The sequence below is a fragment of the Ursus arctos genome, unplaced genomic scaffold (genome assembly GCF_023065955.2).
Source record: "Ursus arctos isolate Adak ecotype North America unplaced genomic scaffold, UrsArc2.0 scaffold_22, whole genome shotgun sequence".
NCBI classification, from domain to species: Eukaryota; Metazoa; Chordata; class Mammalia; order Carnivora; family Ursidae; genus Ursus; species Ursus arctos.
In genome coordinates, this window is record NW_026622897.1 from 9790056 (window position 1) to 9802763 (window position 12708).

Here is a 12708-nt window from a genome sequence, read left to right on the forward strand (position 1 = left end):
CCATTCCCATTTTACAGATGAAAACAATGAGGCTTGGCAGGAATCCAAGGCTAGTAAGTGGTGGCACCAGCCAGGAACCCACCCTGAGGGTTTGTTTCACTCGCCAGACTGGCCCTGCAGACTTAGAGAAACACATGCAAGGTCATCTTCCCCTCCCCTGCTTCTCAGATCCCCCCGACAGAGTGGAATAGGATTTGAAAGGGCAGCCTTTGCCCCAAAGGCAAGCGGAGTCCCAGGTCTTATCTCTGTGGAACAGCGCTCCTTTGTAGAGGGAGGGTGGCAGGGGATGGGGCAGCAAGCAGGTGTGACTGAGTCTAGCTAGCAGCCAATCCCCAAACTTCAGGGAGAGCACGGTCTCTGTAAGCCAGGGCTTTTCTCTCATCATCCCAGTACAGGGGGAAGGGGAGTAGGGGAAGGAGAGCAGAGGCCCATGTGAAATGCAGGCTCACAGGTCTCTGGGCCAAGGGGCAGCCACCCTACTGAGGTCATCCAGACAGACAGGCGGCCAGACTGTGAAGCCTAGAATCACAGGCGGACGATTTCCGGGCCCCCCTGATGAAGTTGCTGCCTGTCCCCCAAGTCTGTATCCCTCCTTTGCCTGCCTCTGTCTGTAAGGTGAATCTCCCTGACTTTGGGGAGCAGATCTCCTTCTCTGAGCTGGAGGACAGGGGATAACCTCCCTCACTTTGATTCCCAGCCCTAGAGGGTGGCTTGTGCACAACAGAAACTTACTTCTCATGGCTCTGGAAGCCACAGGCCCGTGACCATGGTGTCAGTCTGGTTAGGTTCCGGTGTGAGCTCCCTTCTGGGTTGCAGACAGCCAACTTCTCCTCGTGTCCTCACATGGCGGAAAGAGAGGGGAAACAAGCTCTCTGTGATTCTTATAAAGGCACTGATCCCATTCATGAGGGCCCCACCCCGTGACCTCATCTCATCTAATTACCTCCCAAAGCCCCGCTTCCTCCCATCTCATTGGTGACAGAGTTTCAACAAGTACATTTGGGGAGGACACAAACGCTCAATCCATCACGGGCTGGAAGGTTTTTCCTTCCCTTTCTTATTTTTGTGAACCACAAGAGCAGCTCTCATAGCTAGGCATTCATTGCATGTGGAGAAGGAAGCCCATCTGGAAAACTCCTGACCTTTCCAGACAGCCCCTGTTCCCCACACCTGCCAGGTGCGGCTCAGCCCGAGGCTGGGGAAAAGCACAAAACCAAGCCAGCCAGAGCTCCCAGCACTTGAGTAAGGGAAGGCAGAGGTGGCGGAGGGGTGAAGACTGGGTAGGACGAGGGAGTGGAGAGAGGACAAAGTCAAGAGACAGGAAGTGAGGACGGGGGGTGGAAGAGAGAAGAGGGAAGAAAAATAAAGCAAGGAAGCAATGGAGTAGGGCAAAGAGATGATACCAAGTGCTTCTCGCTATGGGGACCCCGTTGGTTTCAAGGCCAGATTGTGGGAGATTCTGGCCCACTGCTCCATGGTTTTCCTGCAGGGAATCCACCCTGAGCAGCAGAGAATAGAATGTTCTAATAGTGACGCTAATACTAATAAGTAAAACGGCTGGTGTGGAGGGGGAAATTAGGGCTGAGAGAGAAGCCATTCTACGGCCCGTTTGATTTCAAACTGGTGTCTAGTGGAGGGGATGTTCAGTGCCTTACAACAAGTGCTTCTGAGCCAGAAAAGAAAACCGTTGGGCATCTCAGGGGCCTTTGACCCCGGCGTTTTACAGGTAAGGCTCCGAGACACTAAGTGATTTATTTTCAACAGCTCTCAGCAAGTGAGGAGCTGAGTCTGACCCAGGGAAGTCCGGACTTCCGATGTGAGAGGTGGCTTCCCAGGCCTGAGAGTCAGGGGAGCCGGGCGGGACAGCCCTGAGTTCCAGCCCCAGCTCTGCCCTCTGCCCGGCAGGAGACCCTGCTTTTCGAGTCTCCTCTCTGGCAAGGTTCTGAGAACTGTGGCGATGGGGACACAGGACCGTTTCTCCCTTGAGTGCAGCGGGTCCGGTGGCAGCTTCCCCTCGCGGCGCTGGAGAGGCCCGGAGAGCGAGGGCCGTATTAGCCCACGAGCCCAGCGAGCTCCGCGAACCTGGCTCTCACTGCGAGGGAATGTTTCACAAAGTGCTGCACCCCGCACAACAAGGACTTGACATCCGTGCCCACGTCGTGTGGACCCGGGATGGTGTTTCCCACCTCACTGCGGGCCCACGGCGCCCCGTCCTCCCCACCGGGGACCCCGCCGCACGGACCCGCGCCATCCCGTAAGGCAGCCCCTCGCTATCGTGGCTGCTTGCATTTCAGTTCCTTCACGGGAAACAAAACGTAAACTTCGTTCCCTGACTGCTCACACCCGAGTACAGAACGTGTCCATGGTGGCAGAGAGGACCCCTGGGCGCCGACGGCCTCCGGTCCACTTGTGCAATGTTGCTGTTGTCTGTATGCTTGTCCGGTTCTGCGGATTCTTCCAAATCGCCGTGAGCTCAGCTGTTGGTGGTCCGCAGTTCCCCGGACGTGGGGAACAGCATCACTCCACGTCCCCAGCTGGCTGCGGAGGACCCTGCAGGCCGAGGAGAGGCCACCTGGGCCTGCAGAGCGGGTGCTGGGCCTCCTTCCAGGGCAGTAGATGAGACAACAGAGGTGACTTCCCGCCGCCTTCCCTGGGCTCACTGCATCTCTTTCCTCCCCATCATCCCTGACTTTCTCTGTCACTCTCCGGAGTCCCTGGGGACCACAGGTTAAGTACCTTCAAGGTCTCCTCGGGCTCCAAGGTCCTGCTGAGTGGAGCTGAGCACTGGGGATTTATGGCTAAATTCCCAATAGGCTCATTCCCTCTTCCCCCCTTCCTCATTTCCCCCCTCCTTACCGTGACCTCTATTTCCAATCTAATATATGTGCTAACAATAAGGCAGCAACCGTAGCCACCTGCAAATTGGAACCTGAAAAGTCCAGACTCCTGTTTCCCCGCAGCTGTGGGCTTCTCCTAGAAAGAGGAGAGGAGGCACAGGAAGGAGGAAAGCACTACCTCCTGCTTCCCCAGCGAGTGCTGTTTATTTTGCCACTCAAGTGAAAGGAGACAAACCCCGCAGAAGACGATACCCACCAATTTCCTGAACCGTAGAGAATGCTCCTCTGTCTTTGTTGCTTCGGTTTCTTGGTCCCAAATAAAACTCTTCTATTAGCTCAGATGTCTCCTGCACGCATTCACTGATTCATTCACTCACTCGTTTTTCTGAGCCAGAGCTGCACTTAGGAATCACTTGGGGAGTTTTTGCAAAGCACACCAAGGCAAATGAGAGACCAGGAAACTGAATCTGAGTTAGTAAAGGATGGGGACGGAGGGACACGGAGAGTGGAGGGGGTGTTGGGCTCCTGTGTTTTGCAAAACATCCCTGGGCTATTCTGCTGCTCCATCTTGGGTAGGAAGCCCTGCATTCATCCATTCCCTCATCATTCCTTCCTTTATTCATTCAACAAACAGTCCTTGAATGCCAAGGACTGTGTTAGGCAATGGGGAGACAATGGAGCTCATAGAGAGAAAATTATTTCAGATAATTCTAGTACTGTGGCTTAGGGTGAAAGAATTCTATAGAAGCATGAGTTGGGGAGGATACGGGCTCTCACTTAGCCTTGTTTGGGGTGGGGGGTCAACAAAACTGCCCTACAGATGGACACAGTGACAGCGCCCAAGCTAGCCAGCAAATTACCTCCAGTATCCTTCACCAGGCAGTGATCAGGGCAGAGATGGGCAGGACTGACCTAGGGCAGAATTCAAAGGACACAGGTCTCAGCACTGTCCCAAAGAGGAAAGAAGCCTACCATAGCCCCTCAGGTTGGTCCGACCACAAACTAGAACTTACAATGGCCTTGCCCCTTAACAACATGGAATCTGATGGGAAACAAGGTACTCTGTGCTCGTGGAGACGCCATCGTGGCTGGGGGAATGGCCATGGGAAGGCCAGGGGAAGAGACTTCTCATCTCCTTCCACTAGTTTTACTCCTTTGTCAGCATTTTTGTGCATGTTTTTGTCAACAGATGTGTAAGCATCTCCCACGAGTCAGGCACTCTGTCAGACACTGGGGACCCCGTCCCACCGTCGGTGAGCGCACGGTCTGGGGCAGGGTACACACTCGGTCTCAGTTTCTTTATCCATAATGGAGGAAAATCTCTGACATCTGAAAGGCTCTAACGCCACTTACCTCTATGACATTTGGGTGAGGGGTTAGACGAAACACGTTCTTTGCCTTCTAAGCTGATTTTTCTCATGGCTGGTGAATAATGGATATACTTCTGTGGCATTATGAGGCTGGCCCAACTGTCGTCCACTCCTGGAAATCAAATTAACCCCAGTCACATGTCTACAACCAGGAGCTGAGCTCTGATGAGGGGTGTGCTTGCTGTGGAGTCTGGGCTAGGCATGTGGCGAGACCCCAGCCCGTTCCCTCTTACCCCTCAGGGTTCCCTGTCTCCAGTCTGCCCCATCTCAAAAGCAATGCTATGCAAGAAATTCTATCTACTCAGGCATTGCCCAGGCATTTCTACTTAGAGAGTTATTTATTTGTCGATGTGGTTGTGGTTGTTCCAAGCCCAAAGTCCAGCCAGTGTGCTTTTGCCCAACAGCCCTTAGAGATGGGCCCTGTTCAAGAAAGTCTCACCAGGCCAGTGCTCCTTACAGTAGGAAAAGGGCCTTCCAAGGTTGAGGGAGAAGTTTAGAAGGGCTCATGTTCTCTTCTGCCTGTAATCAATTCCCTTCTGTTTTGTCCTACACTTTGAAAACTGCGAAGGGAAGGCTATGCTGTCCATAAGGGAATTCAGCAACAACTGGGCTCCAATCCTGACTGTCTTATTAGTAAGCTGAGCCATACGAAGTTCATGATACTCTTCCACATTATACCTACAGAGGCAGGAATTTCATGTATTTCACCCTACGAATAGCCTTAATCTCTTTAGGTCTCAGTTTGTTCATCTGTGAAATGGGGGCCAGGTTACTTACTTAGCAGGATTGTTGCGAAGCTAAAGGAGATGGGTAGTAATGTGCCCACATGGTGCCCGAACGTACTCCTTTCATGTGAAACCTGAAACCCGGCATCTACTAAGTGCTGGGCCACTGGCCCCCAAACCTCGGCAGTCATTACGGTAATAAGCTGCTTGACCATTGGTCACCCTTCCTTGCCTGAGCCTGGCCCCTGAAGGGCCCCTGTCACATCCTGGTGCGGTGAAGGACTGGGGTCACACAGACCCAGAGTAGGTCTGAGCTCCTCCCTTTTCCATCGGTGGGGCCGCAACAAGTTGGGCCTCCTAAGACCCTCCCCCCCAATGCTGTCCCTCTGATGCAAGGGAGGTGGGGCGCCATTCTTCCTCCAAAGCTTGTTTGGAAAATTAAATGATTGCATTTACAAAGTGCCTGGCCAGAGTACGTTCTAAATAAATGGCCTAAGGTCATGAGGGACACAGGGTGGGGACCCCAAAGAGATCAGGAGAGGAGTCAGGGGGTCAGGAAAGTGGGAGGACTGGAAGCTGGGCTGAACCCAGAAGTTTCCCTACCCATGCTCTGTGACATCACCTTGGAGAGAGGTTTCTGCTCGCCGGGAACCTGAGGGAAGGAGCCCCCCCACTGGAAATTGTCCTGAGAAAAGAGAGAGAGTGAGAAACAATCGCCATCGGCAAGCAGATGCCAGATGCAGCTAAGACCCAGTGCCTTAATTGGGGATTAGAGGCTGAACTGTACCGACGCATTGCCTCCGTGGCTTTGTTAATAGCTGGAAAATTCTCCACGCAGGTGCAGTGACCTTGTGTGATGTGACCCAGAGGCTGGCTGGGCTCCAAGGAGCATGCTGCCCCCAGCCAGACACTGCGGTGACCTCCCCACCTGCCTCTCTCTTGCCCAGCACAACACAAGCTTGGTTTCCCCTTCCCCCCTCCTGTGGCACCCACACGGCAGGACAGAGAAGGTAGACAGAGTTACCAAGGACCTGTGTCTGGCAATCCTGGTGTCCCCAGATTTCTCTCCTTCCCGTGGTCTGAACTCCCATCATTAGATTTAACAAAACCACTTTAAAACTCAAAACCTAAAGGTTCTCTTTAAAATGACCCATCCGCCGGGTTTCCCATGATCCAGGTGTAAAGTCCCATCATCTTGTTTGATTCCCTAATGATCCTGTCGGTGGGAAGGACAGGAGATGCTCTTCATATGTCCAGAGGCAGAACTGGGGCCCGGAGGCTGGGCAGCCCCAGAATCGAGACCCGGTCCAGGTCTTCTGACACTCAGTCCTTCCCCACCGGCGTCGTGCGCATGAGTTCCAGGTGGACCCGAGGGCTGAAAGCCTTGGACGCCTATTGTGTTGGGGGGTGGGGAGCAGGTGCCGCCGACCAGGAGAGGTGTGAAGGACACTGTGCTTTTCTCTACTCGGCCTTGCTCATGGGCCACAAACCATCATAATCCAAGGATGTTTAGGACAGAAGATGTGGGAGAAGGAAGTAAGCCCCAGAGAATATTCCGAGAACAGGAGTCAGAGCTCAGGACCTACCAGGAAAAGCAGACGGTCCTCCTCTGAAGCCCGTCAGTGGTGGGGGGGAACTGCTCCTCACCCGCTGGGCCTGGCCCACCTCAGGGGCTGCACAAGGTGACCTCTGCAAGGCCCTGAGTGTCCGTGGTGTCTACGCTGACCCAGCAGCACTTCCTGTGGTCCTCCTGGTTCCAGCAGGAGACTAACCCAGCAGCCACACAGGTTGGGAACTACTTTGCTGAGGGTGCCACGGAAGTCACACAGCGGGATGATTCCCGCTCCGATTCGTGGAGCTCACGGCCTAAACGGGGAGCCGGGACAGACAGACATCAAAGGATGAGCAGTGACGACAAGATCTTCTTCAGTTTATTTGCAACTTTATCTCATTACTTGGCATTGTAACTTCCGTTCTATTTGTCTGTATGTAAAGCGTTTAGCCATGCGCTCTGGAAAACACAAACGTGAAGCTGTTGTTAGCATTACAATTTGGGTGATTTTCTACTGAACTATAAGCTCCTTAACAGTGAAGCTCTCTCTCTCTCTTTTTTTTTTTTTTTTTTTTGTCCTCTGCACCTAGGCTTGTGTGTTTTGAACCAAATACAGAATAAATGTTTGTCAATGTTCAGGGAAGGAAGGTCATTGAAATTTCATGAAAAGTCTGTGGAGGGATTTTTCTTTCCTTTAAAGATAAGGAATCTGAGACACAAGTAGGCAAAGCAAAAGAGCTGGGCTAGAAAACAGGCTATGTGGAGTGTAAAAGGAGGACATGGGAATTCTGCACAGAAGGTGGTCAGGGAAGGCTTCCTGGAAGAGGTGTCACTTTTATAGGCTTTCTCACAATGAGCCTCAGAGTGGCATACAAGGAAGAGGAGTCTATAAAGGGGAACTGCATGAATGAACTCCTGTAGGAGGAAGCATACACTGCATGGTTCAGAGCACAAAAAGTCCAACCCAGCAGGCCAGCCAAGATCAAGCCTGAGAGAGCCTTGAATGTTAGGCTAAAGGTTGAGGTTTTTATCGTAAAGCCCATTAGGGCTGGGGCACCACCTGGACCACCTTCCACCAAAAGACACCAACTCTGGGCCTATATGCATTCAATGTGGGGGCTGTGTGTTGGCCATGAGCACCAGACCCTGAGAGAAGGGAGTGCCTTCCCCCCAGCACAGCACAGGGCCATCTGCTGGGCGGCATGATTCATTCATTAGCACCAGGAAGAGAAGATGAGCAATCTGCCCCCGTCCCTAATGAGAAAGATTGGAGTCTACAAGGTGCATGCCTATTACTGAGGGTGCCACATTAATTATGGACTCTGAAAGTAGGGGTGGGGGCAAGCTGTGTGCCCGAGCTGGGCAACGTCCGAAGAGGTGGCTACAGTAAGGTGCGTGTTACTCCAGGCCCTACCTCCAGTCTCACACTCAGCCCCCGAGGAATGTTCACTCAGCTCTGCATTCATCGTTCATGCAGCAAATACTTCCTAGATACCAGCCGTGTACAAGGCACCTAAGGCCTGGAGGTCTGTGCCCTGGGGGTCCCCAGAAACGGTGACTGTTGGGGACAGAAGCACAATCAGAGACTTAGAATAAAATCTGCAGGGACAGACTTGCCCAAAGCATGGGCTCCTAGCCTAATCTAGGGGTGACCGGATGGGCAGGAGTCATCCAGAACTCCTTGTAAGCCACTTTAGGGGGCTGGTTCTTTACCTTTCCAGCAAGGGGAGCCACTGAAAGGATCCAGAAGGAGAGTCACGTGGTCAGATCTGCTCCGTCTCTCCCCACGGCACCCAGCACCCCTGACAGCTTCCAGCCCCGTCATGGGGCCTTCTCTCTTTCCTCCTCTGACCTGCCTGTCCTGGGCTCCGGCTGGACAGTGGGTGCCAGGATGCCACGGCACGGGGCTTCTGGAGTCGGCATGTCCAGCAGCTAGGCAAATGCATGAAGGCAGGATGAGCCATGGTGGGAAGCACGCCGCATGGACCACGTGCTCACTTTGTTCCCCCAACCTGACCCAAGGGGGAGGACAGCTTTACCAGATCAAGAGCATCATGGGACCCAGACCAGAGCTGTCCTGAGACCTAGTGTTGAGGCTACAGCACCCTAGGGACCACGTGGCAGGGGGGGAATGGAACACAGAGATCTAAGCTCCCATCACCCGGACTCATCACTGTGTGCCCAGTGTCAAGCACAGGGCCTGGAGGAATTGTGAATGAATGAATGAATGAATGAATGAGTGAATGGATGAATGTTTGGATCTCGACTCGGTTACTTTCCAGCTCTGTGAATTTGGAAGGGTCACTTCACCACCCGAGTCTCTCCTTCCCCGTCTGTAACACACTGATCACAAGGCGTCTGCACAGAAGTGCTGTGCTGATTAAATATGGCAGTCGTGAGTCTAGTACAATGCCTGACACTCAGGCAATGCAGGAAATTCTTAAGAAAAGACAGCCTTGGGGAGCCTGGGTGGCTCAGCCAGTTCAGCGTCTGCCTTCAGCTCAGGTCATGATTCTGGAGTCCTGGGATCCAGCCCTGCATCGGGCTCTCTGCTCAGCAGGGCGTCTGCTTCTCCCTCTGCCCCTAGCTCCACTTGTACTCTTTCCCTCTGGTTCTCTCTCTCTCTCTCTCTCTCCCATAAATTAAATAAAATCTTAAAAAAGAAAAGAAAAGATAGCCTTGAGTGCATAAGTTCTCGTAGGACCATGTCTAAAGTAGGCAGTTGGACGACCTCGAGATGCAACGACCCTTCACAGGTATGGCCTCTCGAGATGGTCATTTTTGAGACATTTATCTCTGCTGAAATGGAGATTTAGGGAAACCTAGTGATTTGTCACAGGTCACACAGCTGGGTCTCTGATCTAGTCTTCTGTGATCCCATCATTCAAGAACATTCACCCAATGTTCATTGTGCACCCCCAGGTGCAGGGCACACCCAGCCTTCTCTCCTCTACACCTCAGCTGGAATGGGGTAGAGGCTCCCCCAAAGCCCGTCCTTGGAGACCATCTTACGTACTCTGCTCCTCCCACAGGCTAGGAAACAGACACTGCTCGGATAAGTACAAGGTCACTGGACTGGGGAGTGGTGAAGTGAGCCTCAGGACCTGGTCTCCAACCCCCGATCTGGGCTCCTCCCTTCTATAGCACCCTCCTCTCACTGAAGCCAGGGGTCTGTTCCCGAGGATCTGAGAACGGCAATGATTACATTGCTCAGACACATGGGGAGCAGAAGAGACAAGGGAAGGAGGGAGGGAGGGAGCGTACAGAAGAGGACCAGAGCTGTTAAGGCCCTATTGTCCCCCAGGCAGCAGAGGTAATTCGGCAGTACCCCCCAGGAACATTCCAGGAGGTCTGGGTAAGGTGGAAGGAACTCCGAGTATGGAATGGGCACCAAGCTCCTCCAGATGGGTTTCTTAGGGTCAGCCCCAGGTTGCCCATCTGCTCTTGGGATGCTGGATCCCCCTCCACCTCTATCCATCCTTAGGCTCCAAAGAACTGTGTGGATAGGTGTGAGGCAGAGGAATGGAAGTAGGAGAAGGAGAGAGCGAGGGAGGGAGGGAAGGAGAAATAGTTATGCTGTCAAATCCCGTTCTGCACTACAGTCTCAGGGGCAAACTGTGTGTGTGTGTGCACGAGCGCCATGTTCTCCAGAGAAAAGAAACTAATAGGCTGTGTGTGTATGTATAAAAAGATTTATTATAAGGAATGGCTTGTATGCTTATGGAAGGTAGCACGTACCAAATCTGCAGGGTGGGCCAGCAGGCTGGAGAGCCCACAGAGCTGATGTTGCAGCTCAGTCCCGAAAGCCGTCTGTTGTAGAACCAGGAAGAGCCGACGTTGCAGGTGAAACCCAAAGACAGTCTGCTGGAGAATTCTCTCTTGCTCATGGGAGACTGGGCTTTTTGTTCTGTTCAGCCCTTCGACTGATTAGATGAGGCCCACCAGTAAAGCAGGACAATCTGCTTTACTCCAAGTCCACTGATTTAAATGTTCACCTTAAGCAAACATACCCTCACAGAAACACCCAAGAAACACATCAAGATAAACCAAAAACTAAATATCTTGGGCAGCCCATGGCCAAGCCGAGTTGACACACAAAATTCACCATACCACAGAGTGTATGTGTGCCGTGTTTGTGTGTGTATGTGGTGCTTGGGGGAGAGGCTAAGGGCATAGTGTCTCCCACACCTACGCCAGCTCCTGGCACCACGAAAAGTCCCTGCCGTGCCACTTAGCTGTGAGAAGCCAGATCTTGCCCAGGTGTCCTCTCAGCAAGTCTGGCAAGATGGTGCTTAGGCCAGTGAGTGTGAGTGTGTTCCCATGCCAGCATGGCACTGTGTGTCTCCTAGCGGAGGCCCTGTGTGTGAGAGGTGGGTGTCATTCTGCATCTGGGTCTGGGGTCAGGGAGTGCATGTGGCCAGATCCTGGTGACAGAGAGCAGATGGCTCCACACTGGCCGGGAAAATGAGCATCTGTTTCTCACGTCCATGCCACTTGCCATTTTCCCAGGGCTAATGGCACATCACTGTCCAGACAGGTTCCCATTACCCTGATGTGCAGGGCTCTCTTTGCCAGATCACAGAAGCACTAAGTGGATGCTGCCGTGTCAAAGCCCTCGCACTGGAGTAATAGATCATCGATCAGGGGTTCACCTGATCCAAGAAACATCCCACGGGACACAGAGAGCTGGGCAAGCCCGGGAGTTCTCATAATATTAGGGAGCTCCGAATTCTTCAGTGAGAAATACCACTGTGTGTCTGGGTCAACTGGCCTCATGCCTGACCCTCTTGTACCTAAACACTTAGACTGCACCACTTCTGCTGAAATTCAAACCCGTTTCTGTTGTTCCTGTCTCTAGAAATGGGCAACAGCCAGCTGCCCCCCCTCCCCAAGGCTTCACCCTTCCTCTTTAACTGGTGGTGCCGCCCTCCCCACGCCCGCAGGCCCGGCTCTGGCTACCATCTTCCCCAGGCTCTGTGCAGCGCTACGCTCGTTTTATTTCTACAGCTTTGTCTTGATATATGGGCAGGTGAGGCTCCTTTGTTCTCTCTTCTTTCTCAAAATTATTTTAGCTGTTTGTGCCCTTGGATCTATCATGTGACTTCTGGAATCATTTTGTCAAATTTCTGAAACATTCTACTGGGAGTCTGATTAAAACTGCATTGAACATTAAGATTAATTGGGGAGAAAGGGCAGTTTCACGGTGCTGAGCCTTCACATTTACAAATATGTTACACCTCTCCATTTGTTTGTTTTAATACAATCTTCTCCAAAATGGTCTAGTACTTTCGTGGCTAGGTTTATGGGTTTGGGTTCCCCCAGAAACAGCCTCCGAGCCAAGGGTTCAAGTGTAAAGAGTTTATTGAAAGGTACAAGAAATACAGAGAGGAGTGATACAAAGGAGAAAAGCAGCCAAGAAAGGGTACATTAATAAACCAGCTTTCCCACAGGACTCGAGCAGGACAAATCTAGAAAACGGTGCAATATACACGCCTCAGAATTACCCAGCCAGGGGACAAGGAGCCCATACATCCGTTACTCATTGGTTAAGGACTGCCCGTGGGAAGATAATTCCCAAACACTTCTGTCCAGGCAGGTGGGTTTTCACAGCCTGACCACAAAGAGGCAGGAGCTTCATGAATAGTGAAGGTATCCAGGAGGTATGGACACAGCATCTGGCAGCTTGTAGGAGAGAGCCCCTCTCTCTAGGTGGCAAAATCAGAGCAATGGGTGGAAACCAGAGACAGTTCAATTGGGATGAGAGCTTTCTGTCTAATGAAGCTGCCGCGTGAGGGTGTGAAGACCGCCACACTGACAGTTTTCAGGCAGAGGCGGGACCATGTGTCAAGGATGTGTGTCCATCATTGACAAGAAGCAGTGATTCTCAACCTTTTTCTGCAGAGATCTCTATGGTGATGCTCTTAACCGGAGATATTCATGCTGGCACAATGCCCTTTCTCATTCAGCCAAGAAGGCTAACAGAATGCAATGAAGTCGTAAACTGTAACTTCAGATCCACTGTCATTTGTGTGTTTTTTATGCAATAAAGCATTTGCAATTTTTATTACTTGGTTTTTTTGTCCCCAAGTATGTGCAGCACATATTTCAAGTCCTGGCAACACATCCGCTGTCCCGGTCCCCTGGATGGGAACTCCGGGGCCAGATGACCTCTGAGGGCATGTCCTATGTCCCCAGGTCCAGTGCGAGGACAGAGCAGGGGGCGG

General features: G+C 52.3%; 1 long non-coding RNA gene across 1 annotated transcript; it reads right to left on the reverse strand.

The window, feature by feature from the left end:
* Positions 1–4190: 4190 nt before the first annotated feature.
* LOC123001377 (uncharacterized) lies at positions 4191–6224 on the reverse strand. Its single transcript, XR_006410200.2, has 3 exons — positions 5957–6224; positions 5555–5617; positions 4191–4319 (listed from the first exon to the last, which is right to left on the reverse strand). It is a non-coding gene; the product is annotated as an uncharacterized LOC123001377 (long non-coding RNA).
* Positions 6225–12708: the final 6484 nt, after the last annotated feature.